Raw genomic sequence first — 27,569 nt, 5'->3', positions numbered from 1 at the left:
TCCTGCCTGGGAAATACCTGCTCTGCCACAGTTAATAACTCTGCAACAGTAAAGTTCTGCGACACTTCTGCAGGGCCGCAACACAGTGTCAGTTATTAAACTTATTATTCAGTGAATAGACGCAGTGGGCCTATCCTTTTAAACAAAAGAGAAAAAAGTATACTTGCCCTGCCTCTGTCAGTCCTAAGGGCTCTGGGTACGTGTGTGCTGCGTGGAGAACGTAAAAAAATCAGACGCAACCAGCTACGGTTGAGTGCAGCCTTGCGCCAATTTCTTTCCTGCCTGGGAAATCAAATCACTGGTAATACAGCATGCTGAGGGGTAGGGGTAGGCCTAGAGGATGTGGACGCGACCGAGGACGCGGAGGGCCAAGTCAGGGTGTGGGCACAGGCCGAGCCAGTGCGGTGGCCAGGGGTAGAGGCAGGGCCAGACCGAATAATCCACCAACTGTTTCCCAAAGCGCCCCTCGCGCCATGCCACCCTGCACAGGTCAAGGTGCTCTACGGTGTGGCAGTTTTTCACAGAGACGCCTGACGACCGACGAACTGTGGTGTGCAACCTTTGTCGCGCCAAGATCAGCTGGGGAGGCACCACCAACAGCATGCGCAGGCATATGATGGCCAAGCACCCCACAAGGTGGGACGATGCCCGTTCACCGCCTCCGGTTTGCACCACTGCCTCTCCCCCTGTGCCCCAACCTGCCACTGAGATCCAACCCCCCTCTGAGGACACAGGCACTACCGTCTCCTGGCCTGCACCCACACCCTCACCTCCGCTGTCCTCGGCCCCATCCAGCAATGTCTCTCAGCGCAGCGTCCAGACGTCGCTACTGCCACAGTTTGAGCGCAAGCGCAAGTACGACGCCACGCACCCGCACGCTCAAGCGTTAAACGTGCACATTGCAAAATTGATCAGCCTAGAGATGCTGCCGTATAGGCTTGTGGAAACGGAGGCTTTCAAAAGCATGATGGCGGCGGCTGCCCCGCGCTACTCGGTTCCCAGTCGCCACTACTTTTCCCGATGTGCCGTCCCAGCCCTGCACGACCACGTCTCCCGCAACATTGTACGCGCCCTCACCAACGCGGTTACTGCCAAGGTCCACTTAACAACGGACACGTGGACAAGCACAGGCGGGCAGGGCCACTATATCTCCCTGACGGCACATTGGGTGAATTTAGTGGAGGCTGGGACAGAGTCAGAGCCTGGGACCGCTCACGTCCTACCCACCCCCAGAATTGCGGGCCACAGCTCGGTGGTGGTATCTGCGGCGGTGTATGCTTCCTCGACTAAAGCACCTTCCTCCTCCTCCTCCTCCAACGCAACCTCTGTCTCGCAATCAAGATGTGTCAGCAGCACGTCGCCAGCAGTCGGTGTCACGCGGCGTGGCAGCACAGCGGTGGGCAAGCGTCAGCAGGCCGTGCTGAAACTACTCAGCTTAGGAGAGAAGAGGCACACGGTCCACAAACTGCTGCAGGGTCTGACAGAGCAGACCGACCACTGGCTTGCGCCGCTGAGCCTCCAACCGGGCATGGTCGTGTGTGACAACGGCCGTAAGCTGGTGGCGGCTCTGCAGCTCGGCAGCCTCACGCACGTGCCATGCCTGGCCCATGTCTTTAATTTGGTGGTTCAGCGCTTTCTGAAAAGCTACCCCCACTTGTCATACCTGCTCGGAAACGTGCGCCAGCTCTGCGCACATTTCCGCAAATCCCACACGCACGCTGCCACCCTGCGGACACTGCAACATAGGTTTAATCTGCCAGTGCACTGACTGCTGTGCGACGTGCCCACACAGTGGAACTCTACGCTCCACATGTTGGCCAGACTCTATGAGCAGCGTAGAGCTATAGTGGAATACCAACTCCAACTTGCGCGGCGCAGTGTGAGTCAGCCTCCTCAATTATTTACAGAAGAGTGGCCCTGGTTGGCAGCCATCTGCCAGGTCCTTGGAAAATTTGAGGAGTCTACCCAGGTGGTGAGCGGCGATGCTGCAATCATTAGCGTCACCATTCCTCTGCTATGCATCTTGAGAAGTTCCCTGCAAAGCATAAAGGCAGACGCTTTGCGCTCGGAAACAGAGTCGGGGGAAGACAGTATGTCCCTGGATAGTCAGAGCACCCTCCTGTCTATATCTCAGCGCGTTGAGGAGGAGGAGGAGGAGCATGAGGAGGATGAGGAGGAGGGGGAAGAGACAGCTTGGCCCACTGCTGACGGTACCCATGCTGCTTGCCTGTCATCCTTTCAGCGTGTATGGCCTGAGGAGGAGGAAGAGGAGGAGGAGGAGGATCCTGAAAGTGATCTTCCTAGTGAAGACAGCCATGTGTTGCGTACAGGTACCCTGGCACACATGGCTGACTTCATGTTAGGATGCCTTTCTCGTGACCCTCGCGTTACACGCATTCTGGCCACTACGGATTACTGGGTGTACACACTGCTCGATCCACGGTATAAGGAGAACCTTTGCACTCTCATTCCCGAAGAGGAAAGGGGTTCGAGAATGATGCTATACCACAGGGCGCTGGTGGACAAACTGATGGTAAACTTCCCATCCGACAGCGCTAGTGGCAGAAGGCGCAGTTCCGAGGGCCAGGTAGCAGGGGAGGCGCAGAGATCAGGCAGCATGTACAGCACAGCCAGGGGAACATTCTCCAAGGCCTTTGCCAGCTTTATGGCTCCCCAGCAAGACTGTGTCACCGCTCCCCAGTCAAGGCTGAGTCGGCGGGAGCACTGTAAAAGGATGGTGAGGGAGTACATAGCCGATCGCACGACCGTCCTCCGTGACGCCTCTGCCCCCTACAACTACTGGGTGTCGAAGCTGGACACGTGGCCTGAACTCGCGCTGTATGCCCTGGAGGTGCTTGCTTGTCCTGCGGCTAGCGTCTTGTCAGAGAGGGTGTTTAGTGCCGCTGGGGGAATCATCACAGATAAGCGTATCTGCCTGTCAACCGACAGTGCCGACAGGCTAACACTCATCAAGATGAACAAAGCCTGGTGTTACCATGCAGGGCGGCGCTGGGTCCCGCGGCCGGCGCGCGCCGCTTCGAGCTCGGCTTCGGCGCCCCGGAGCTGTGCTGTCAGGGATCTCCCGGCGGCGTGGAGCAGCCAGCGTGCAGCAGCGTGGAGCAGCCAGCGTGCTGCGGCGTGGGCGTGTCCGCCCGTAGGGTGCCGCCCGCTCTCATCCACCTCCCTTATGCAACAGGGGGAGAGTCGGCTCCTCCCACTCTCCGCCCCGGGGCGGAGGCTTTTAGTTAAAAGGCTGGCAGTGACCTGAACTCACTGCCAGTTATTGGTTCTGCTAGCCTCTAGTCAGGTCTATTCTAGTCTGTCCTAGTTGCTTGTCAGTTTCCTTTCGTTTGCCTGTGAGCTCCACCTCCAGCCTTGTTTCACCTCGTAGTTTTGTTGGTCTGTTTCACCTGCCTCTTCTGTCGGCACTCTGTCCCCTGTTAGTTGTTCCATCCAGGTAGTCGCCAGGTCCCTAGCCAGTGCAGGGACTGCCGCCCAGTTGTCCGCCTGGGGTTAGCCAGGGCCGAGGCAAGTAGGCAGGGACAGTGGGGTGCAGGAGATCAGGGCACCCCAACTGGCGCTCGGGGGGCAGAGTGCCGTAACTTAATAACTGGCCCTTTAAAACCGTTTTTGTCATGGAGGCGATCAGTTCCCTCACGAACCAGCTGCAGGCCCTGGTGCCTGTGATCCAGGATTTATCCGCCCGCATGGTGGCCCAGGAGCAGCGGGGGGTGTCGCAGGGGTCGGACGCCTCAACCAGCCCCGAACCCAAGTGCCCTCTTCCCGAGGTGTTTTCTGGGGAGAGGAACAAGTTTTTTGTTTTCCGACAGGCGTGTCGCCTGTTTTTTCGCATGCGTCCCCGTTCTTCCGGGTCGGAGGCTCAGAGGGTCGGGCTGATAATGTCCCTGCTGCGGGGCTCGGCACAGACATGGGCTTTCTCCATCCCCGAGGGTTCCTCCTGCCTGCAGTCCGTGGACTCCTTTTTTCAGGAACTCGGGGGTATCTTCGACGAACCGGACCGAGCGGGGTTGGCGGTTTCACAGTTGTTGGCGCTGCGGCAGGGGTTGTCGTGTGTGGAGGATTATTGCTCCAACTTCAGACGCTATGCGGGGGATACGACATGGAACGATAGCGCGCTGAAGGACATTTTTCTGCAGAGCCTCTCGGACGCAGTTAAAGACCTGTTAATTTCCCATCCCGTTCCCGGGTCCTTAAGGGAGGCTATGGAGCTAGCGGTGAGAGCAGATAGGAGGCTCAGGTCTAGGAAGCAGGACAGGCAGACCCGTAGAGTCAGGGAGGTCAGTGGCCCTGGTCCCTCCTCCTCCTTACCAGTCTCTGCGCCCGAGCCGATGGAGGTGGACCCGCTGGACCCCAAAGAGCGACGCCGGATCCGTTTGTTGCATCGTCTCTGCCTCTACTGCGGGAAAGCTGGACATCGGGTGATAACCTGCCCACTGAGGTCTCAAACGCCCGCAGCCGGAACCGGCGGAAAACTCCGAGTCCTAGGCGATTGCAGGGAGGATCGCCTAGGACTTCAGGTACTTCCTAAACTTTTGGTACCGTGTCATGTTAGATTCGGGGATTTTTCCCGATCAGGGCGGGCGTTTATTGATTCCGGAGCAGCCGCTAACTTGATAAGTCTGGGTTTTGTCCGTTCTCTGATGGCGGAATTTGTGGCGTTGAAGACGCCAATTCATTTTACCAGCATTGATGCTACCCCTCTCTCTACAGGCTTGGTACGATGGAGGACCCCAAGATTACAGTTCACGGTGGGGGTCCTCCACTCGGAAGAACTGTCTTTCTTGGTTATGGAAAAAATGTCGGTTGATGTGGTGCTTGGTATGCCCTGGTTGGCACTGCACAACCCCCAATTTGATTGGTCCACCCGGGAATTGACTCATTGGGGGTCATCGTGTCACAATCACCTGTCTACTATAGCTGTGTGCTCCGCAGATACGGTGCTCATTCCGGAGTATTTGTCAGACTTTCAGGATGTATTCTCCAAACGACTGTCTAAGGCTCTGCCCCCCCATAGGGAGTGGGACTGTGGTATCGACCTGATTCCCGACGGTCCCATCCCTAAGGGAGCCATATTCAATCTGTCAGGTCGTGAGCATGAAGCCCTCAAGTCCTATGTCTCGGAAGCTCTGGCCAACCGACATATCCGGCCGTCCAGGTCCCCGGCCGGGGCAGGTCTCTTCTTTGTAGAGAAGAAGGACGGGACACTAAGGCCTTGTGTGGATTATCGGGCCTTGAATAAAATCACTGTGAAGAACCAGTGCTCCTTGCCCCTAATTCCTGACTTGTTGAATCAGGTGGTAGGGGCTCACTGGTTCTCCAAACTGGACTTAAGGGGGGCTTACAATTTAATTCGCATCAGAGAGGGAGATGAATGGAAGACAGCGTTCAACACCCCGTTAGGACATTTTGAATGTCTGGTCATGCCTTTTGGACTCTGTAATGCCCCCGCTGTGTTTCAGGGTTTTATGAACGCAGTCTTCCACGACTTCCTGGGGGTATTTCTGGTCATTTATCTGGACGACATCCTGGTGTACTCACCTGACTGGGATTCACATGTGCGGCACCTGAGGTTGGTCCTGACCCGTTTGCGCGAGTATCAACTTTTTGTCAAATTAGAGAAATGTACATTTGGCTCTAAACAAGTATCCTTCCTTGGTTATGTAATTTCCCCCACAGAGATTCAGATGGAGTCTGATAAAGTAGCAGCAATCTCCCAATGGGTCAGACCCGACAACCTCAAGGCTCTCCAGCGGTTCTTAGGTTTTGCAAATTTCTACCGCAAATTCATTAGAAATTACTCAGTTATTGCTCAACCTCTGACCGACCTGACTAAGAAGGGGACTGACTTGGGTAAGTGGTCGCCTGCAGCCCTTGAGGCCTTTAGCCGTCTAAAAAAGGCATTCACGACTGCCCCGGTGCTAATACAGCCGGACGCACTACTACCCTTTTTTATTGAGGTAGACGCGTCGGAAGTGGGGACAGGAGCAGTATTGTCGCAGGAAGTCAGTGGGAGGTCTGGCTATAGCCCATGTGCGTTCTTTTCGCGAAAGTTCAATTCAGCAGAGCGCAACTACGACGTGGGTAACCGGGAATTGTTGGCTATCAAATGGGCTCTGGAAGAGTGGCGACACCATCTTGAGGGTGCTAGACACCCAATTACCGTATATACTGATCACAAGAATCTGGTATATCTCGCCAATGCGAAAAGACTCACTGCTCGTCAAGCCAGGTGGGCGTTGTTCTTCGCCAGGTTTAACTTTGTCGTGACATATATCCCCGGAGAGAAGAACGTGAAGGCGGATGCTCTGTCACGGAGTTTCGGGGTACCAGACAGTGGGACCATGACTCCCGAGAATATCTTAGCCCCCGGCGTGGTGGTGGCAGTGTTAGAGTCTAACTTCGTCCCTCAACTACAGGATGCCCAGCAGGACGCTCCGTCAGGGGTGCCGGAGGGCAGATGGTTTGTGCCAGAGACCCTACGCCCTAGAGTCATGGATGAGTCCCACTCGTCGGCTCTCGCCGGGCATCCAGGGTTCCAGGGGACCCTGGAGCTTTGCTCCCGATACTTCTGGTGGCCAGGCATGTCTCAGGAGATCCGCAACTTTGTGAGGGGTTGCTCGGTCTGTGCTCGCAATAAGAGTCGGCGGCGTCCTCCGGAGGGTCCTCTGAGACCACTACCGGTTCCTTCCAGTCCCTGGTCTCACCTATCAGTAGATTTCATCACTGACCTACCAGAATCCCAGAAATGCACCACTATCTTAGTGGTGGTCGACCGGTTCTCAAAGATGGCACATTTTGTGGCGTTAAAAAAGCTACCCTCGGCAAAAGAATTTGCCACGATTTTTGTAAAGGAAATAATTCGCCTACATGGGGTTCCCCAAAATATTGTATCTGATCGCGGGGTTCAGTTTGTGTCGCAGTTTTGGCGTGCCTTCTGCAGAAACCTGGGAACGTCGCTTTCCTTCTCGTCAGCGTTCCACCCGCAGACTAATGGTCAGACTGAGCGGAAGAACCAAGACTTAGTGCAATATTTACGGTTGTTTGCCAGCGAAAAGGCTTACCAGTGGGCAGAGTTCCTGCCGTTGGCAGAGTTTGCACTAAACAACCGCCTTTGTTCTTCTACTGGGGTGTCTCCATTTTTTAGTGTATACGGTCAGCATCCTCGCTTCCTTACAGCAATCCCTACTCCCTCGCTCTGTCCGGCAGCGGATGACGCCACAGATACGCTTCGGGGAGTATGGAAAGAGGTGCAGAGAAACTTGGAGGCAGCGGGGGCCCGTATGCAGTTGCGCAGTGGGAAGAGTCTGTCTGTGTCTGAACCTTACAGGGTGGGACAGAAGGTATACCTGTCTTCTAAAAATCTCAAATTGCGGGTCCCGTCCTTGAAGCTGGCGCCACGTTACGTGGGGCCGTTTGCCATCACACGTGTGGTGAACCCACTCGCCTACGAGCTGGGGTTGCCAACCACATGGAGGGTTCACAGGGTATTCCATAAGTCGCTGCTGAAACCTTTTGTCCCTTCGGTGATACCCACCTCCGGTCCCCCTCCGCCCACCCTGGTCCGGGATGAAGTCGAATACGAGGTCCAGGAGATACTGGACTCTCGTCGGTGTCGAGGAATCCTACAATACTTGGTGGCCTGGAAGGGTTTTCCACCAGAAGATCATTCCTGGGTGGCCGCATGTGATGTTCATGCTCCCGTGTTGGTACGGCGGTTCCACCGTCGTTTTCCAGATAAGCCTGGTCGAGTTTCCGGGGGCCCGGAGGTCCCCCGTCAGAGGGGGGGTAATGTTACCATGCAGGGCGGCGCTGGGTCCCGCGGCCGGCGCGCGCCGCTTCGAGCTCGGCTTCGGCGCCCCGGAGCTGTGCTGTCAGGGATCTCCCGGCGGCGTGGAGCAGCCAGCGTGCAGCAGCGTGGAGCAGCCAGCGTGCTGCGGCGTGGGCGTGTCCGCCCGTAGGGTGCCGCCCGCTCTCATCCACCTCCCTTATGCAACAGGGGGAGAGTCGGCTCCTCCCACTCTCCGCCCCGGGGCGGAGGCTTTTAGTTAAAAGGCTGGCAGTGACCTGAACTCACTGCCAGTTATTGGTTCTGCTAGCCTCTAGTCAGGTCTATTCTAGTCTGTCCTAGTTGCTTGTCAGTTTCCTTTCGTTTGCCTGTGAGCTCCACCTCCAGCCTTGTTTCACCTCGTAGTTTTGTTGGTCTGTTTCACCTGCCTCTTCTGTCGGCACTCTGTCCCCTGTTAGTTGTTCCATCCAGGTAGTCGCCAGGTCCCTAGCCAGTGCAGGGACTGCCGCCCAGTTGTCCGCCTGGGGTTAGCCAGGGCCGAGGCAAGTAGGCAGGGACAGTGGGGTGCAGGAGATCAGGGCACCCCAACTGGCGCTCGGGGGGCAGAGTGCCGTAACTCCTGGATTTCCCCAGATTTCTCTTCTCCACCAGCGGACAGCAGCGATACCTAAGCAATAGGTAGGCTGCACCCGCGGATGGAAGCATCGTTCTGTATCCCCATCAAAAACGGGGACCTTTTCGCTTCATCAATCTGTGTATATTATTCCTCCTCCTCCTCCTGCTCCTCCGCCTGAAACTTCACATAATCACGCCGAACGGGCAATTTTTCTTAGGCCCACAAGGCTCAGTCATATAATTTTTCTAAACAATTTTTATACGTTTCAATGCTCATTAAAGCGTTGAAACTTTCACCTCCACCAATTTTTATTTTAACTGGGCTGCCTCCTGGCCTAGTTACCAATTAAGCCACATTAACCAAAGCGATTAATGGGTTTCACCTGCCCTCTTGGTTGGCCATGGCCAATTTTTCTGATGTACATTAGTACTGTTGATACAGCAATTTTTGTGGGCCCTCGCCTACACTGCAATCAAATGAATTTTTAGCCCACCTGCATTACAGCTGACGTTACATCCGCTGTGTTGGGCAATGCAATGGGATATTTTTATGTACCGCCGGTGGGTTCCAGGGAGCCACCCATGCTGTGGGTGCACAGGGAGTTGTAACTACATGTGTCCACTTCTAAAGAACCCCAGTCTGACTGGGGCATGCAGTGTGGGCCGAAGCCCACCTGCATTAAGCACGACATTACTACCTCAGCTGTGTTGGACAATGCAATGGGATATTTTTATGTACCGCCGGTGGCTTCCTGGCACCCACCCATGCTGTGGGTCCACAGGGAGTTGTAACTACATGTGTCCACTTCTAAAGAACCCCAGTCTGACTGGGGCATGCAGTGTGGGCCGAAGCCCACCTGCATTAAGCACGACATTACTACCTCAGCTGTGTTGGGCAATGCAATGGGATATATTTATGTACCGCCGGTGGGTTCCAGGGAGCCACCCATGCTGTGGGTGCACACGGAATTCCCATTGCGGAGTTGTACCTGCCTGTGACTATATATAAAAAAACGCGGTCTGACTGGGGCATGCAGACACCTTGACAGAATGAATAGTGTATGGCACATAGGTTCCCCATTGCTATGCCCACGTGTGCAGCTCCAGATGGAGGTGGCACAGGATTGGATTTCTCATTGCTTCTGTACAGCATTGTGGACTATCGGCCCGCCCCTTTTATGGGGGGGGGTCGCTGCCTAGCCATGCCAACCCTCTGCAGTGTGTGCCTGCTTTTCCTGTGGCAGACGCACTTATAAATAGACATGAGGGTGGTGTGGCATGAGGGCAGCTGAAGGCTGGGCAGGGTCAGTTTGGTGTGCGCTGTGGACACTGGGTCGTGGGGGGGGGGGGGAATTGGCAGCATGTATCCCAGGAGAAGTGGCAGCGGAGTGTCATGCAGGCAGTGATTGTGCTTTGTTGGAGGTAGTGTGGTGCTTAGCTAAGGTATGCCATGCTAATGAGGGCTTTTCAGAAGTAAAAGTTGTTGGGAGGGGGGGGGCCACTCTTGCCGGTATTGTGGCTTAATAGTGGGACCTGGGAACTTGAGATGCAGCCCAACATGTAGCCCCTCGCCTGCCCTATCCGTTGCTGTGTCGTTCCCATCACTTTCTTGAATTGCCCAGATTTTCACACATGAAAACCTTAGCGAGCATCGGCGAAATACAAAAATGCTCGGGTCGCCCATTGACTTCAATGGGGTTTGTTACTCGAAACGAACCCTCGAGCATCGCGATAATTTCGTCCCGAGTAACGAGCACCCGAGCATTTTGGTGCTCGCTCATCTCTAATGCTGAACAGATGGGAGGCAAGCAGCATGGGTACCCTCTGCAGTGTGTCCAGCTGTCTCTTCCCCCTCCTCCTCCTGCTCCTCCCCCTCCTCCTCCTCCAAAATGCACTAAGATATAAACATGAGGGTGCTCTGACTACCAAGCGACATACTCTCTTTTCCTGTCTCCTGTTCTGACCGCAAAGCATCAGCCTTTATGCTTTGCAGCAAACTTCTCAGCAGGCATAGCAGAGGAATGGTGACGCTAATGATTAAATTCACAGAGGGGGCAGTCAGAAAGTCTCCGAAAAATTATTAGAGCCCTGTCACAGAGGGGACTTAGAATAAAATAATAAACTTTATTGAATAATATATTATAAAGATTTTCACACTAGGGCACAAGAAATAACACAAGTTATAGACCTGTGAGAACAAAGGCAGCCTGAACATCAGCCCAGTACCCTAGCACGCTTTTTCTGACTTATCTTGGTCTTTTTCCCCGTATTTAGAAGCGCAGTTAATCTTTTTCTTAGGACACACACCATTTTGGCATAGGATTGGCCAAAATTTCATTCATGCATACTCCTAAAGAATCAAATTCAAGTACTGCAAATTTCATTTATGCATACCCTTAAAGAGTCATATTCAAGTACTGTAATACTCCTGAGGATCCACTTAATATAGTGGTGAAACGCGTCGAGTTTCAAAGTCTGAATCTAGTACTATTGACAAGTCTGAAGAGTTTGAATTAAGTACTACTGATAGTGCTATAATAAGCACTTTGGAGTTGAAAAGCTTGAATTCAGTATTATTGAAGAGTCTGAAGAGTTTGAATCAAGTATTACTGATAGTGCAACAATAAGCACTTCGCAACTAATCAGCTGTGTAACTCAGTACTTCTGATGGTGTACAAATACAAACACCATAGACTAATCAGAAGCTTACCAGCTGACGGAGATATAACTCTCTCAATATAGATCCGCAACGACTTACTGCTAAATTATAGAATAAGCCCCTTTTCGGGTTAATTCCTAAACGGATCTAATTGAACGAGTATATTCTCAAGTAATCACTCCTCGGTAAAGAATTGGGGAGGCTGACTCCCACTACGCCGCCCATGTTGTAGCTGGTATTCCATTATTGCTCTACGCTGCTCATACAGCCTGGCCAACATGTGGAGCGTAGAATTCCACCGTGTGGGCACGTCGCACAGCAACCAGTGCTCTGGCAGATTAAACCGATGTTGCAGGATCTGCAGGGTGGCAGCGTTCGTGGTGGACTTGCAGATATGTGCGCAGACACGGCGCACCTTGCCTAGCAGGTCTGACAAGTGCGGGTAGGGTTTCAGAAACCGCTGAACCACCAGATTGAAGATGTGGGCCAGGCATGGCACGTGTGTGAGGCTTCCGAGCTGCAGAGCCACCACCAGGTTACGGCTGTTGTCACACATGACCCTGCCCGTTCAGAGGCTCAGCGACGAAAGCCAGAGGTTGGTCTGCTTAGTCAGACCCTGCAACAGCTCGGGGACCGTGTGCCTCTTGTCACCTAGGCTGATTAGTTTCAGCGCCGCGCCACACCGACTGCTGGCGACATGCTGCTCACATTTCTTAATTGAGAGGTAGAGGTTGCGGAGGAGGAGGAGGAGGGGGAGGGTTTAGAGGAGGTGGCATAGACCGCCGTAGATACCCGAACCGAGGAAGGACCCGCTATTCTGGGTGTGGGTAGGACGTGTGCGGTCCCAGATTCTGACTCGGTCCCAGCCTCCACCAAATTCACCCAGTGTGCCGTCAGGGAGATATAGTGGCCCTGCCCGCCAGTACTTGTCCACGTGTCCGTGGTTAAGTGGACCTTCCCAGTAACCGCGTTGGTGAGGCACGATTGATGTTGCGGGAGACGTGCTGGTGTAGGGCTGGGACGGCACACCGGGAAAAATAGTGGCGACTGGGGACCGAGTAGCGTGGGACCGCTGCCGCCATCATGTTTTTGAAAGCCTCCGTTTCCACAAGCCTGTACGGCAGCATCTCCAGGCTGATCAATTTGGCAATGTGCTTAAGCGTGTGGGTGCGTGGCAGCGTATTTGCACTTGCGCTCCAAGGCTTGCGCTAGCGACAGCTGGATGCTGCGCCTAGAGACATTGCGGGATGGGGCCGAGGACAGCGGAGGTGAGGGTGTGGGTGCAGGCCGGAAGAGGCTCGTGCCTGTGTCTTGAGAGGGGGGTTGAATCTGAGTGGCAGGTTGGGGCACAGGGGGAGAGGCAGTGGTGCGAACCGGAGGCGGTGAATGGCCTTCGTCCCACCTCGTGGGGTGCTTGGCCATCATATGTCTGCGCATGCTGGTGGTGGTGAGGCTGGTACTGGTGGCTCCCCGGCTGATCTTGGCGCGACACAGGTTGCATACCATTGTTCGTCGGTCGTCCCCGCTCTCACTGAAAAACATCCACACCTTTGAAGACCTAGGCCTCTACACGGTGGCTTGGCGCGAGGGGGTGCTTTGGGAAACAGTTGGGGGAGTCTTCGCTTTGGCCTGCCTCTACTTCTGCCCACCCCACTGCCTCTTCCAACCTGTGCTGCTGCTGCACTTGCCTTCCCCTCTGAAGACCTCTCCTCAGTTGGCTTAGCGAACCAAGTGGGGTCAGTCACCTCATCGTCCAGCGGCTCTTCCTCCGAATCCTCTGTGCGCTCCTCCCTCGGACTTACTGCCCTTACTACTACCTCACAGATAGACAACTGTGTCTCATCATCCTCGACCTCCTCACCCACTGAAAGCTCTTGAGACAGTTGCCGGAAGTCCCCAGCCTCATCACCCGGACCCCGGGAACTTTCCAAAGGTTGGGCATCGGTCACGACAAACTCCTCAGGTGGGAGAGGAACCATTTTTTCCCAATCAAGGCAGGACCCGAGAACAGTTCCTGGGAGTCTGCCTGCTCATCAGAATGTGTCATTTTCATGGAGTGAGGAGGCTGGGAGGAAGGAGGAGCAGTAGCGAGAGGATTCAGAGTTGCAGCAGTAGACTGGGTGATCGATACATTGCTGGATGCATTTTCTGCCATCCACGACAGGACCTGCTCACACTGCTCATTTTGTAATAAACGTCTACCACGTGAACCCATAAATTGTGATATGAAGCTGGGGACCCCAGAAACTTGCCTCTCTCCTAATCCCGCAGCAGCCGGCTGCGATTCACCTGGACCAGGAACTCGGCCTGTGCCCACACCCTCACTTGGACCTCCGCGTCCCCGCCTGTGTCCACGGCCACGTCCTCTAGGCCTACCCATACCCCTCAGCATGGTGTATTTCGAATACAGCAGACACAGAGCGTTGTAAAAAATAAGGCAATTATGTGCCTGTACTTGGAGGCTGACAGCGGTTATGTTATGCACAATGTAGGCCAAACAAATTATACGCTAGGCTGCAGAATGGCCTCGCTGACTAACAGTGAGCCACTACAACTCCTAGCAGCCACGCAGTTCACTGCACACGCGCACAGGTAGCCCTAAGGGGGTTTGTTTTTTTTTCAGATGTTTTTGAAAAAAACAGCCGCCTAGATAGCGTGTATGTCTTTCCCTTTATTAGCAGCTGTGGGCATACGCTGTGGTGAAGTTGACGGGACGCACAGAGCGGTGTAAAAAATTAGGCAATTATTGGCCTGCACTTGGAGGGTCACAGCGGTTATATAACGCACACTGTAGGCCGAAAAAATTATACGCTGGGCTGCAGAAAGGCCTAGCTGGCTAATAGTGAGTCACTACAACAGTAATGCACACGCTGACAGGTAGCCCTAAGGAGGAGTGTTTCTTCAGTTTTTTTTTTTAAAAACCAGCAACCTAGATAGCGTGTATATGTCTTTCCCTCTATCAACGGCTGTGGGCGTACGCGGTGCATGAAGTTGATGGGACGCACAGAGCGGTGTAAAAAATTAGGCAATTATTGGCCTGCACTTGGAGGGTCACAGCGGTTACGTAATGCACACTGTAGGCCGAAAAAATTATACGCTGGGCTGCAGAAAGGCCTAGCTGGCTAATAGTGAGTCACTACAACAGTAATGCACACGCTGACAGGTAGCCCTAAGGAGGAGTGTTTCTTCAGTTTTTTTTTTAAAAACCAGCAACCTAGATAGCGTGTATATGTCTTTCCCTCTATCAGCGGCTGTGGGCGTACGCGGTGCATGAAGTTGATGGGACGCACAGAGCGGTGTAAAAAATTAGGCAATTATTGGCCTGCACTTGGAGGGTCACAGCGGTTACGTAATGCACACTGTAGGCCGAAAAAATTATACGCTGGGCTGCAGAAAGGCCTAGCTGGCTAATAGTGAGCCATTACAACAGTAATGCACACGCTGACAAGTACCCCCAAGGAGGAGTGTTTTTTCAGTTTTTTTTTAAAAAAAACCAGCCGCCTATATAGCGTGTATATGTCTTTCTCTCTATCAGCGGCTGTGGGCGTACGCTGTGCATGAAGTTGACGGGACGCACAGAGCGGTGTAAAAAATTAGGCAATTATTGGCCTTCACTTGGAGGGTCACAGCGGTTATGTAACGCACACTGTAGGCCGAAAAAATTATACACTGGGCTGCAGAAAGGCCTAGCTGGCAAATAGTGAGCCACTACAACAGTAATGCACACGCTGCCAGGTAGCCCTAAGGAGGAGTTTTTTTTTCAGATTTTTTAGAAAAAAACTGCAGCCTAGATAGCGTGAATATGTCTTTCCCTCTATCAGTGGCTGTGGGCGAACGCTGCACGTGAAGTTGACGGGATGCACAGAGCGGTGTAAAAAATTAGGCAATTATTGGCCTTCACTTGGAGGGTCACAGCGGTTATGTAACGCACACTCTAGGCCGAAAAAATTATACACTGGGCTGCAGAAAGGCCTAGCTGGCAAGTAGTGAGCCACTACAACAGTAATGCACACGCTGCCAGGTAGCCCTAAGGAGGAGGTTTTTTTTCAGATTTTTTAGAAAAAAACAGCAGCCTAGATAGCGTGAATATGTCTTTCCCTCTATCAGCGGCTGTGAGCGAACGCTGCGCGTGAAGTTGACGGGATGCACAGAGCGGTGTAAAAAATTAGGCAATTATTGGCCTTCACTTGGAGGGTCACAGCGGTTATGTAACACACACTGTAGGCCGAAAAAAATGTACACTGGGCTGCAGAAAGGCCTAGCTGGCTAATAGTGAGCCACTACAACAGTAATGCACACGCTGCCAGGTAGCCCTAAGGAGGAGTTTTTTTTCAGATTTTTTAGAAAAAAACAGCAGCCTAGATAGAGGGAAAGACATACACGCTATCAGCAGCTGTGGGCGAACGCTGCGCGTGAAGTTGACGGGACGCACAGAGCGGTGTAAAAAATTAGGCAATTATTGGCCTGCACTTGGAGGGTCACAGCAGTTATGTAACGCACACTGTTGGCCGAAAAAAATATACATTGGGCTGCAGAAAGGCCTAGCTGGCTAATAGTGAGCCACTACAACAGTAATGCACATGGTCACAGGTAGCCCTAAGAAGGAGCTTTTTTGGGGTACTTGTTGACAGGATTCTACACTACCACTTTCCCTGCCTGACCAGCACTGCCCCTATACTCTGTATAATTGGCTGCAGACTGAGAGCGCAATAGTCTGCACAGCCCAAGGTGAAAAAAAAAATGTGCAAAACTGCTCCCTGCTGCCACAACAGTAATGGAAACGGTCAGATGTGGCCCTAATAAGGACCGTTGGGGTACTTGTTGACAGGATTCTACACTACCACTGTCCCTGCCTGACCAGTACTCCCCCTGTACTCTGTATAATAGACTGCAGACTGAGAACGCTATAGCTGTAATAGCCTGCACGGCCCGAGATGAAAAGAAAAAAAAAATTGTGCAAAACTGCGCCCAGCAGCCACAACAGTAATGCATACGGTCAGATGTGGCCCTAAGAAGGACCGTTGGGGTTCTTGAAGACGATAACACTCTCCCTATAGCACCAGTAGCACTCTCCCTAATTTCTGCCAGCGTGTGTCTGAGGCGAGCAGCGGGCGGGACTGCTTTATATACTCGGCGGTCACTTGATCTCGCCAGCCATTCACTGCAGGGGGGTGGGATAGGGCTGGCACGTCACAGGAGGAAGTTGTAATGCCTTCCCTTCATGTCTATTGGCCAGAAAATGGAGCAAAACATGCAGGGAAGGAAATGGAATTGACTTGAGTACCGCGTGGTGCTCGTCTCGAGTAACGAGCATCTCGAGTACCCTAATACTCGAGCGAGCATCAAGCTCGGACGAGTACATTCGCTCATCTCTAGTAAAGACGGTTACTGTTGACCGCAACATGTGCTCCATCTTGTGATCTACCTGCATGTGCTGTATCTCCCCAATTATATTTCTGTCCAGTAGTATTCTTTTATTTTTACTGCATTCATGTTTTAAAAATACAAAATTATGCACATGCAGTGTGAACAACATAAGGCTAAGTTCACAATAGTGTTTTCTCATCTATTTTGCTGTTCCGTCATGAAAATAGCAAAACAAAAAGAAAGCGTTTCTGTTTTCAAACCCATAGAAATTTATTGAAATGGAATATCTTCAGTCTCAATCTGTTTCTGTATTTTCCGTCACCATCCCATTTTTTACGCTGGATCAAAAGCGCAGGAGACTGCGGTTTTGTTTCCAGTTTTGGAAACTGAATACGGACGGATCCTTTGTTTATTGCATTGTACTAAATGGAAGGCAAATGGAACTGTAAAGCAAACCGTTTTTGATTTCTAGTTTTCCATGGGTGGTGGTTCAATGAATGTCGTTCAGTGGTTAGCACTTGCAGTGCTAGGGACCTAGCTTCAAATCTCATTAAGGTTCTCCTTGTGTTAATACTTCTTGCTCTTTTTTCTTTTTCTGGCAATGAAAGAACAAGCATGGTGGCTCAGTTGTTAGCACTGTGGCCTTTCAGTGATGGAGTTAAGGCCCATTTAGACACAACGATTATCGCTCAAAATTCGCTCAAAAGCCGTCCTTTGAGCAATAATCGTTGTGTGTAAATGTTCGCCCATCGTGTAGATTTCGTTAAGCTGTCGCTCATCGTTGTCTTCAAGCGTGCTGAAAGACGACGATGAGCCTTATCAGGGATTCACAGCGGGATACAGCTGATACTATTGTTTCAGCTGTATCCCATCCCTGATAACAGGCTGGGTATGAAGAACAGAGCGGTCCAGCTCTGTTCTCCATACCTGGCACAGAGCGCACGGCTGTATAACAGCCGGGCTCTCCATGCAGAAAACATCTGGATACAGAAGACAAGCGGGGACACCCCGCTTGTCTTCTGCATCCTCCGCTGGCAGAGCAAGGTGATCGCTCATCTTGCGCTGTAAATAACACAACGATGGTTGTTCAAATGTCGCTTTTGAGCGATTATCGTTGTGTCTACATCAGCCTTTACAGGTTTAAATCTGTATGGAAATTTTCAAAGCTGATGTTGCACTTAATTGGATTTGAACCTAGGAATGCAAGGCAATAGTACTAACCACTGAGCCACATTCATTGAACCACCGCCACCTTACTCAAATGCTGAAACATGGATGTATGCAGAAAGCTTACGGATGCTTTCCATTTTCTGATTTTTATTTTTAGTAAAACTAGATTCATCAAAAAACCTGTAGTGTGAATTAGCCCTAAGGGCGCCCACCCACTGGCGTTTTTTTTCACTGCGAAATTCGCAGGTTTTTTTTTTCTGCAGGGGGTCTATGGGACTTGTAATGTAAAAATCGCGATCGCGCAAAATCGCGATTTACCACGATATCGCGATTTTGCGCGATCGCGATTTTAGCTTTGCATGTCCCATAGCCCAAAGACCCCTGCAGAAAAAAAAAAACGCTGCGAATTTCGCAGTAAAAAAACGCTAGTGAGTGGGCACCCTTAGAGTTAAGTGTCATAAAATTCATGCTAACTAAGCCACAGGCAGCATGACATCTTGACAGTCCCTTTGTTATCGAGACCTGTGTTACAGTATACTCTAAAATTCTGCAGGATTTTGGAGAAAACATAGAAGCAGATTCACCACTACTGTCTAACAGTCAGACAGTGCAAACTTAAAATGTGCGAGTTTTATCACAGTAGGTCTGCTGAATGATAAATGTGTTACAACTTTGGGCTGTCTAGTCTAAGTTTTTATACTATCCATTAGTTGGCTGATTTTGAGCCAAAATTTTGGTATATTTTTGGCATCAAAAGTCACATTTAGGCCTTGCTCCTTTTTTGTACTAGTTAGGCCGCCTGCACACGAGCGGGTCGGATGCGGCAGCGAGAATTCTCGCCGCGGGACCCGACCCGAGAGCCTGCAGGGACGAGCGCGTACTCACCCGTGCCTGGCGGCCCCAGCTCTTTCATGTGTCGGCTGCCGCGCAGCCGGCGCATGCGCAGACCAGAGCCGGCGGCCGGGTGAGTGCGTGCCCGCACAAAAAAAGGACATGCCGCGGTTTGTTTGCCACGCGAGATTTCGCGCGGTCAAACCGTGGCTGTCTGCATAGGAGTGCGTATTGTAATGCACTCCTATGCAAACTTTCAGTGGCGGAAATCCCGCGGGAAATCCCGCGGCGGGATTTCCGCCTGTGTGCAGGCGGCCATAGAAAAGTGTCTAAAATACACCACAAATGTAGTGCAAAACATAAAGGCATATCTTAACCTACAAAAACATAAGATCTTTCTGAGTCATCATTGTGTGTAGGTGAGATGTTCTTATGAGTCAGATGATTTCATACATATTCAATGCATCTTCAGATTTATATGGAACGTTAATGCATTATATACTACACAGAATATTTCAAAGTATTAATGTACTCAAATCTATTTATGTTGCATCTCAACATCATGCGTCATTGCTTTTCATTCAAATATTATATTTTTCAGGAGCAGACAAAATTATTGGATTGCAAAACCCTATGGAAAAGCAAAGAGATGATTATCAATTTACTGATTATTTGTTTTGCTATATGAAACTATGCATTCACTACTCTACTGTCACTTCTATGTATAGGTACATGCGAGGCAGTATTACACTGGGGAAGCCCAAACAATTATTTTCGTGGTGCCTGAAATTTTAGACATTCTGGACATTTTTGTGCCATCCATTTTATTCTAGGAGCTCTAGTTTTTGAGAGATTTCTGATGTCATTATCTAAATTTGTTATATTTGTTATATTTACAAACAAGAGGCCTTGTTTGCATTTTTGACCCACACCGTTTGTCTGCACCCTGGGAGGACAGGTATTCTTAGCTCTCCCCAGGTTCAGGTGACATCTACGATCTATGTTATGCTTATTGATGTTTAATACATTTTGTCTTGTTCCCCAATGTGTTCCAGAAGACATCCAAAAGGGTGCACACTAATGTTTATAGATTTTTGAACACACAATGGCTATAAGGATTTGCTCTTTAAATGTAACTGGGCTGAACTTTCTATTTATGCGATCCTCCTTCTGGAGAGAAGCTCTTAGTAGCAATGCAGATATACTATGTATTCAGGAAACTCACTTTGCTGCCTCCAGGCACCCTAAACTTACTCACAAAAAATTCCTGAATATCCACCTAGCTTACTCCCCATGTAAAAAAGCAGGTGTCCGTATTGCATTTAAGGACTCAGTGTGCCTAGAAATCCTATACTAAAATCTAGACAAGAAAGGCAGGTTCATAATTCTTTCGGGATTTTTAAACTCCAATTTATCCATCATTAATATGTACGCACCTAATACTGCCCAAATATATTTTTTAAACAGAACCATAAAGAAAATGCGACAACACAAAATGGGTAAATTAATAATTTGTAGAGATTTCAACCTTGTTTCCGATAAATGTATAGATTCCTCAGCTTGCCCTACCAAGGTAGCTCTCTCTTCGTCTCCCTGGATTCAAAGGGAGGCGCTCTGTGACACATTTAGATGCTTGACTGCCTAAGCCAGAGAGTACACGTTCTACTACCATGTCCACAAATCATTTTCAAGGATTGACTTGTGCCCATAAAATTAAAGGAATACTTCACTATGAACACCACCCCTGATGTGAGGCCTCTCACAATCTGGAATGCTCACAAAGCCTTTAAAAGAGGAATCCTCATCAGGATAAGCACAAAATATAAAAAGAAAAAATGGGCCCAAATCCGGGTAGTGGAGGATAGACTCCAAAACTCACCCCCAGGAGAAGCACACTCCGAACTGTTCTGCTTGAGACAAAAGCTAAGCTATTGGATAATTTTGACACGGCAATGGAAAAATCCAAATCTAATTTTTACATATCAACTAACAGGCCTTCTTGTATGATGGCAAATTTCGTAAGGAAAAAGACGGAGAAAGCAAAAATCACCCACCTTTTACACCCAGATGGAAGTGGAGAGAAAATAACTCACCCTAAACAAATAGCAGACAAATTCCGTAAATACTATAGCTGCCTATATAACCTAAAAGAAGACACTTCTACTCCCCAAGCATCGCCACAAGTAATCCCCGACTTTCTTAAAGGAGATGTCCCGCGCCGAAACGGGTTTTTTTTTTTTTTAAACCCCCCCCCCGTTCGGCGCGAGACAACCCCGATGCAGGGGTTAAAAAAACCACCCGCACAGCGCTTACCTGAATCCCGGCGGTCCGGCGTCTTCATACTCACCTGCTGAAGATGGCCGCCGGGATCCTCTGTCTTCGTGGACCGCAGCTCTTCTGTGCGGTCCACTGCCGATTCCAGCCTCCTGATTGGCTGGAATCGGCACGTGACGGGGCGGAGCTACACGGAGCCGCTCTCTGGCACGAGCGGCTCCATAGAAGACTGCTGAAGACCCGGACTGCGCAAGCGCGGCTAATTTGGCCATCGGAGGCCAAAAATTAGTCGGCACCACGGAGACGAGGACGCCAGCAACGGAGCAGGTAAGTATAAAACTTTTTATAACTTCTGTATGGCTCATAATTAATGCACGATGTATATTACAAAGTGCATTATTATGGCCATACAGAAGTGTATAGACCCACTTGCTGCCTCGGGACAACCCCTTTAATGGAGTTAACCTTCCGTCTCTCTCTCAAGCTCAAAATGATACCCAAAATCGCCCTAATACCCCCTGCAGAAATTCTTGACACACCAAGAACACTAAAACCTAGGAAATCCCCAGGTCCGGACAGATTTTCAAATGAATATTTTAAACTATTTGCACCTACATTGGTTCCCCATATGTCCCTTGCATTTAACCAAGGGATAGATAAGCACCAGGATCGTCAAACGGTGTGTTGTCTTCCTGGCGCTTGAGTTCGACACATCGCGGATCGGATTGACAGATTACTGGGAGGGGCTGGTGAGGATCCAGCGGTCATGGTGCACGTTTGCACCAATGAACAAATTAGTGGTCAATGGGGGGCCCTCAAAAATGATTTCAGGGACTTAGGGGCAGACATTAGGGCAAGAACCTCCAGAGTACTTTTCTCGGAAATACTGCCTGCACCTAAAGCCACACTAGAAAGGCAGCAGGATCTTAGGGAGGTAAACAAGTGGCTCCGGAGTTGGTGTAAGAAGGAGGGATTTGGGTACCTGGAGAACTGGGCTGGCTTTGCTGTCGGCTACAGGCTCTACCATAGGAACAGGCTGCATCTTAATGGGGAGGGGGCAGCTGTGCTGAGTGAGAAAATTGCTAGAAGGCTGGAGGGGTTTTTAAACTAGGGACTGGGGGAAGGGCAAAAAGAGAAATAAGGGGGTAGTCAGTGTAGCTAGCGACCTGGGTCTAAGCAATGGGAATGGGGTTCAAGCAGGAGGGGGGTTTGTACAGTTAGAACTGTCAGATCAGCCAATAGTACCATTAGTAACAAAATTAATTTAAAGAACAAAAAAGCTGTATAAATTGTATGACCACAAATGCAAGAAGTCTGATTGGTAAAGTGGGTGAGCTTGAAGCGAGAATGATCGACGAAAATTATGATATAGTCAGAATAACGGAAACATGGCTTGATGATAGGTGCGATTGGGCGGTGGATTTACAGAGTTATAACCCCTTCAGAAGAGACAGTGGAAACCAGAAAGGGGGAGGGGTATGTCTGTATGCTAAATCGTACTTAATGCCGAGGCTACAGGAGGATATAAGGGCAGGAGGTGAACATGTGGAATCGCTAGGGATAGAAATACAGGGAGAAAAAAAATAACAAAATCCTGATAGGGGTTTTCTATAGACCACCAAAAGCAACAGAACAAAACTGAAACCTTACTATTAAAGGGGTTGTCCCGCGGCAGCAAGTGGGTCTATACACTTCTGTATGGCCATATTAATGCACTTTGTAATGTACATTGTGCATTAATTATGAGCCATACAGAAGTTATCAAAAGTTATTCACTTACCTGTTCCGTTGCTGGCGTCCTCGTCTCCATGGTTGCCGTCTAATTTTCGTCGTCTAATGGCCAAATTAGACACGCTTGCGCAGTCCGGGTCTTCTGCTTTTCTCAATGGGGCTCTGTGTAGCTCCGTGTAGCTCCGCCCCGTCACGTGCCGATTCCAGCCAATCAGGAGGCTGGAATCGGCAATGGACCGCACAGAAGCCCTGCGGTCCACCGAGGGAGAAGATGCCGGCGGCCATCTTCACCGGGTAAGTAAGAAGTCACCGGAGCGCGGGGATTCAGGTAAGCGCTGTCCGGTGATCTTTTTTAAACCCTGCATCGGGGTTGTCTCGCGCCGAACGGGGGGGGGGGGGGGGGGGGGAGGGGGGTTGAAAAAAAAAACCCGTTTCGGCGCGGGACAACCCCTTTAAGGCAGATAGAAGAGGTGTCAATCCACAACAAAGTAATTATCATAGGGAACTTTAATTATCCGGATATAACATGGATAAACGAAACCTGCATTTCTCATAGTGGTGATAAATTCTTGAGAACAATTAAAGATAACTACCTTATCCAACTTGTGCAGGAACCAACTAGAGGGAGGGCCACTCTGGACTTAGTACTAACTAACAAACTGTACCGAATAATGGGGTACAGGTTGAGGGGCACTTGGGGAACAGTGACCACAATATAATCAACTTCCAGCTGTCATTCAATAAGAAGCCTTATCAGGGAGTGACAAATAAACTAAACTTTAGTAAAGCAAAATTTGATTAGCTCAGAACTACTATAGGTAACATTAATTGGGACAACACCCTCAAAAATATCAGTAAAAACGACAAATGGGAAAAGTTTAAAAGGATCCTAATCACCTCATGTGAGCAGTTCATTCCCTTTAAAAATAAAAGAACTTCAAGTAAAAGGAAACCATTGTGGCTTGACAAGATGGTAAGGGGGGCAATAAACGAAAAAAAAGAAAGCGTTTAAACTACTAAAGCAAGAAGGCAGCAAAGAAGCGCTAAAATCATACAGGGAAAAAAACTAAATATGCAACGATAAGATCAACATTGCTAAGGAGGAGGCTGAAAGACTGATCGCCAAAGAGAGCAAAAACAACCCAAAACTATTTTTCAACTATATTAACAGCAAAAGGATTTGCACCGAGAGCACTGGCCCTTTAACAAATAATGCAGGAGAAATCATTGAAGATGATGGAGGGAAGGCAAACCTATTAAATAGTTTCTTTTTAAGCGTATTCACGAACGAGAAGGAAATGCCACATGAGATGCAGGGGAATAAAATGAACCTCTTACAAAATATCTCATACCTAACGCTGAAGGAAGTGTGGAATCGGTTAAAGAAGATTAAAATCGATAAATCGCCAGGCCCAGATGGAATACACCCAAGGGTTTTAAGGAAACTAAGTGATGTGATAGCTAGGCCGCTATATCTAATATTTATTAGAGATGAGCGAGCATACTCGATAAGTCAAACTACTCGAGCGAGTAGTGCCTTATTCGAGTACCTGCCCGCTCGTCTCTAAAGATTTGGGTGCCGGCAGGGGGCGGGGAGCGGCGGGGGAGAGCAGGGAGGAACGGAGGGGAGATCTCTTTCTCCCTCTCTCCCCCTGCTCCCCCTTGCTCACTGCCGCAACTCACCTGTCACCTGCGCCGGCAGCCGAATCTTTAAAGATGAGCGGGCAGGTACTCGAATAAGGCACTACTCGCTGGAGTAGTTTGCCTTATCGAGTATGCTCGCTCATCTCTAATATTTATGGATGCTATTAAGACTGGGGGGTTGTACCATAGGATTGGTGCATTGCCAACGTGGTTTCAATTTACAAAAAGCGGTCCAAAAGTGAGCCTGGTAACTACAGGCCAGTAAGTCTCATTTCAGTAATTGAAAAAATATTCGAGGGGTTTCTGAGAGACGCCATCCTAGAATACCTCAAGGAGAACAACAGAATAACGCCTCACCAGCATGGATTCATGAAGGGTCGATCATGTCAGACCAATTTGATCAGCTTCTATGATGAAGTAAGCTCTAGGCTGGACCTGGGAGAGTCTATTGATCTCGTATATCTGGACTTCTCTAAAGCATTTGACACCATGCTGCATAATAGGCTGATATATAAAATGAGACAGCTCGGATTGGGTGAAAACGTGTGTATCTGGGTAAAGAATTGGCTCAGAGATAGAAAGCAGAGGGTTGTAATAAATGGTTCATACTCTGATTGGGCCATTGTTGCTAGTGGGGTGCCACAAGGTTCAGTATTGGGCCCATTCTGTTTAATATATTTATTAACGACCTGATAGAGGGGCTGCACAGTAAAAAAAATCAATATTTGCAGATGACACAAAATTATACAATATAATCAATGCAACGGAGGACAAACGGACCTAGATAAGTTAGGGGCTTGGGCAGAAAAATGTCAAATGAAGTTCAATGTTGATAAATGTAAGGTTATGCACATGGGCAGGATAAACGGATGTCACCTATATACACTAAATGGGGTACTGCTAGGGAAAAGTGATATGGAAAAAGACCTGGGGTACTAGTGGATTGTAAATTAAACTGAAGTAACCAATGCCAGTCAGCTGCTGCAAAAGCTAATAAAGTCTTGGGGTGCATTAAAAGACATATAGGGGCGAGGGGCAAGAACATTATTCTACCACTATATAAAGCACTTGTTAGACCCCACATGGAATACTGCGTACAGTTCAGGTCACTCGTGCTCAGGAAAGATGTTACAGTGCTTGAGGGGGTCCAAAGAAGGACAACTAAACTAATACATGGAATGAATGGACTGGAATACCCAGAGAGGCTATCAAAATTGGGAATATTTACCCCAGAAAAAAATGGCTAAGAGGCGATCAAATAACTATGTATAAATACATGAGGGGACGATACAAGGATCTCTCCCATGATCTGTTTATACCCAGGACTGCGACTGTAACAAGAGGGCCTCCTCTATGTCTAGAAGAAAGCAGGTTTCATCGCCAACACAGAAATGGGTTCTTTACCGTGGAACTCTCTGTTTGAGGATGTGGCGATGGCAAAATCCATAGAGGAGTTTAAAAGGGGACTTAATGTCTTTCTAGAGGGTAAGGATATTACAGGTTATAAATCTTAGGTTAATTGTTAATTCGGGTATACAGACAGGTAGGAACTATTAGAGGTTGATCCAGGGATTAGTCTGATTGCCATTAGGGAGTCAGCAAGGAATTTTCCCCCAAAAGGGCTAATTGGCTCCTGCCTCTTGGGGTTTTTTGCCTTCCTCTGGATCAACAACATAGGAGGATAAACAGGCTGAACTAGATCGACATTTTCTTCATTTGGCCTTACCTACTATGTTACAACAAGGTACTCTCCCAAAGGAAATGCTAGAAGCCACAATTGTAACTATCCCCAAACCAGGCAAGGACCCTAACACTCCAGCTAACTTCAGCCCAATTTCTTTATTAAATTGTAATACCAAAATCTATATAAGAACTTTATCCCTAAAACTTTTTAATATTTTGCCCAGTATTAGTCACTCCAAGCAAGTTGGCTTTATTAAGGGGAGACAAGCTCCAAACACCACCAGGAGAGTCATTAATCTCCTAACGATATTCTTTAAAACATTGCTCTTTGTCTTACTTGCCGTAGACACAGAGAAAGTATTCTACAGACTCCATTGGGGATATGCCTTCTCTACACTTGAAAAGTTTGGTTTTGTTGGAGATTTCATTAACGCAATTACAAGCCTTTATACATACCCATCAGCTAGAGTTTTGGTGGATGGCATCCTATATGAATCTCCCAACATTACAAATGCCATGCCCCCCTTCCCCTCTATTATTTTGGGGATTGAACCTCTTATAGAAAAAATCAGGATCAACCCCTCCATTACAGGAATTCATGCAGGCTTCAGGTGACACAAAATAAGTCTCTTTGCTGATGACATACCACTCACCTTAACCAATCCAGGAACGTCCCCCCAGGCAGCGAACCAAATCCTTGCCCAATTCTCATTAGCCTCCTATTGTAAATTAAATATTGCTAAATCCCCAATATTCGGGCTGCATATCTCAGATAGACAAAGGAGAGACACCAAAACGGAATTCATTTTTAAATGGCAAAATAAATGTATTCCATACCTAGGCACTGAACTGTCACCCCCCTCTCAGAGATTATTACAATTAACAATGTCCCCTTGCTAAACTCCCTCCAACAAGAGATAAACAGTTTCAAAATGAAACAAACTTCCTGGGTAGGCCACATGGTTCTTAGAGATGAGATGAGCGAGCGTACTCAGCCACGCCCCTTTTTCACCCGAGCGCTGCGATTTTCGAGTACTTCCGTACTCGGGTGAAAAGATTCGGGGGGCGCCGTGGGTGAGTGGGGGGTTGCAGCGGGGAGTGGGGGGTTGCAGCGGGGAGTGGGGGGGGGGGGAGAGGGAGAGAGAAAGAGAGAGGGCTCCCCTCTGTTCCCCGCTGCTACCCCCCGCTCCGCCACGCCTCCGGAAGTACTCGAAAATCGCGGTGCTCGATCGAGTAATTACTCGAAACGAGTAGGTTCGCTCATCTCTAATGATGATTCTACCAAAACTGCTGTATTGTTCCCATACCCTGATAAAATTCCAAAGGCAACTCTCTGGCTACGTTTGGGAGGCTAAGTGCCTTAGAACCTCTCTCTTGGCAATGCCAAGGAGGAGTGGGTTTTCCCAACCTCAAAGCATATCAACGCTCCTCCATCTTAAACCAATCCCTCTCATGGCTATCACAATCTCCAAAAATGAGCTAGCCTCTCTTGGAAACTGAGTTAAATGATACCAGATCCCTGTCCTCCCTACTATATGCAAAAATCCTAACAGCATCCGCTGTCTTCAGATCCCTCCAACGGACCCCCTCCTTTCACTTCCTATGCAGTCTTCCTTCATAGCATGGGAAAAGATGACTGAATTGCTCACATCAGAAAATTCTAAACCCACAAAAATCCCTACAGAGACCTTAGAATATTTTATTTCTGGCTTAAAAACAACTTCCTGATCATGAAGAGGAATAAAGTACCTAGATGACTTACTACTTACATATTCCATCAAGCCCTTC

Source organism: Eleutherodactylus coqui, chromosome 1, assembly GCF_035609145.1.
Source record: "Eleutherodactylus coqui strain aEleCoq1 chromosome 1, aEleCoq1.hap1, whole genome shotgun sequence".
Lineage (NCBI taxonomy): Eukaryota > Metazoa > Chordata > Amphibia > Anura > Eleutherodactylidae > Eleutherodactylus > Eleutherodactylus coqui.
This window is presented reverse-complemented; position numbering follows the sequence as displayed.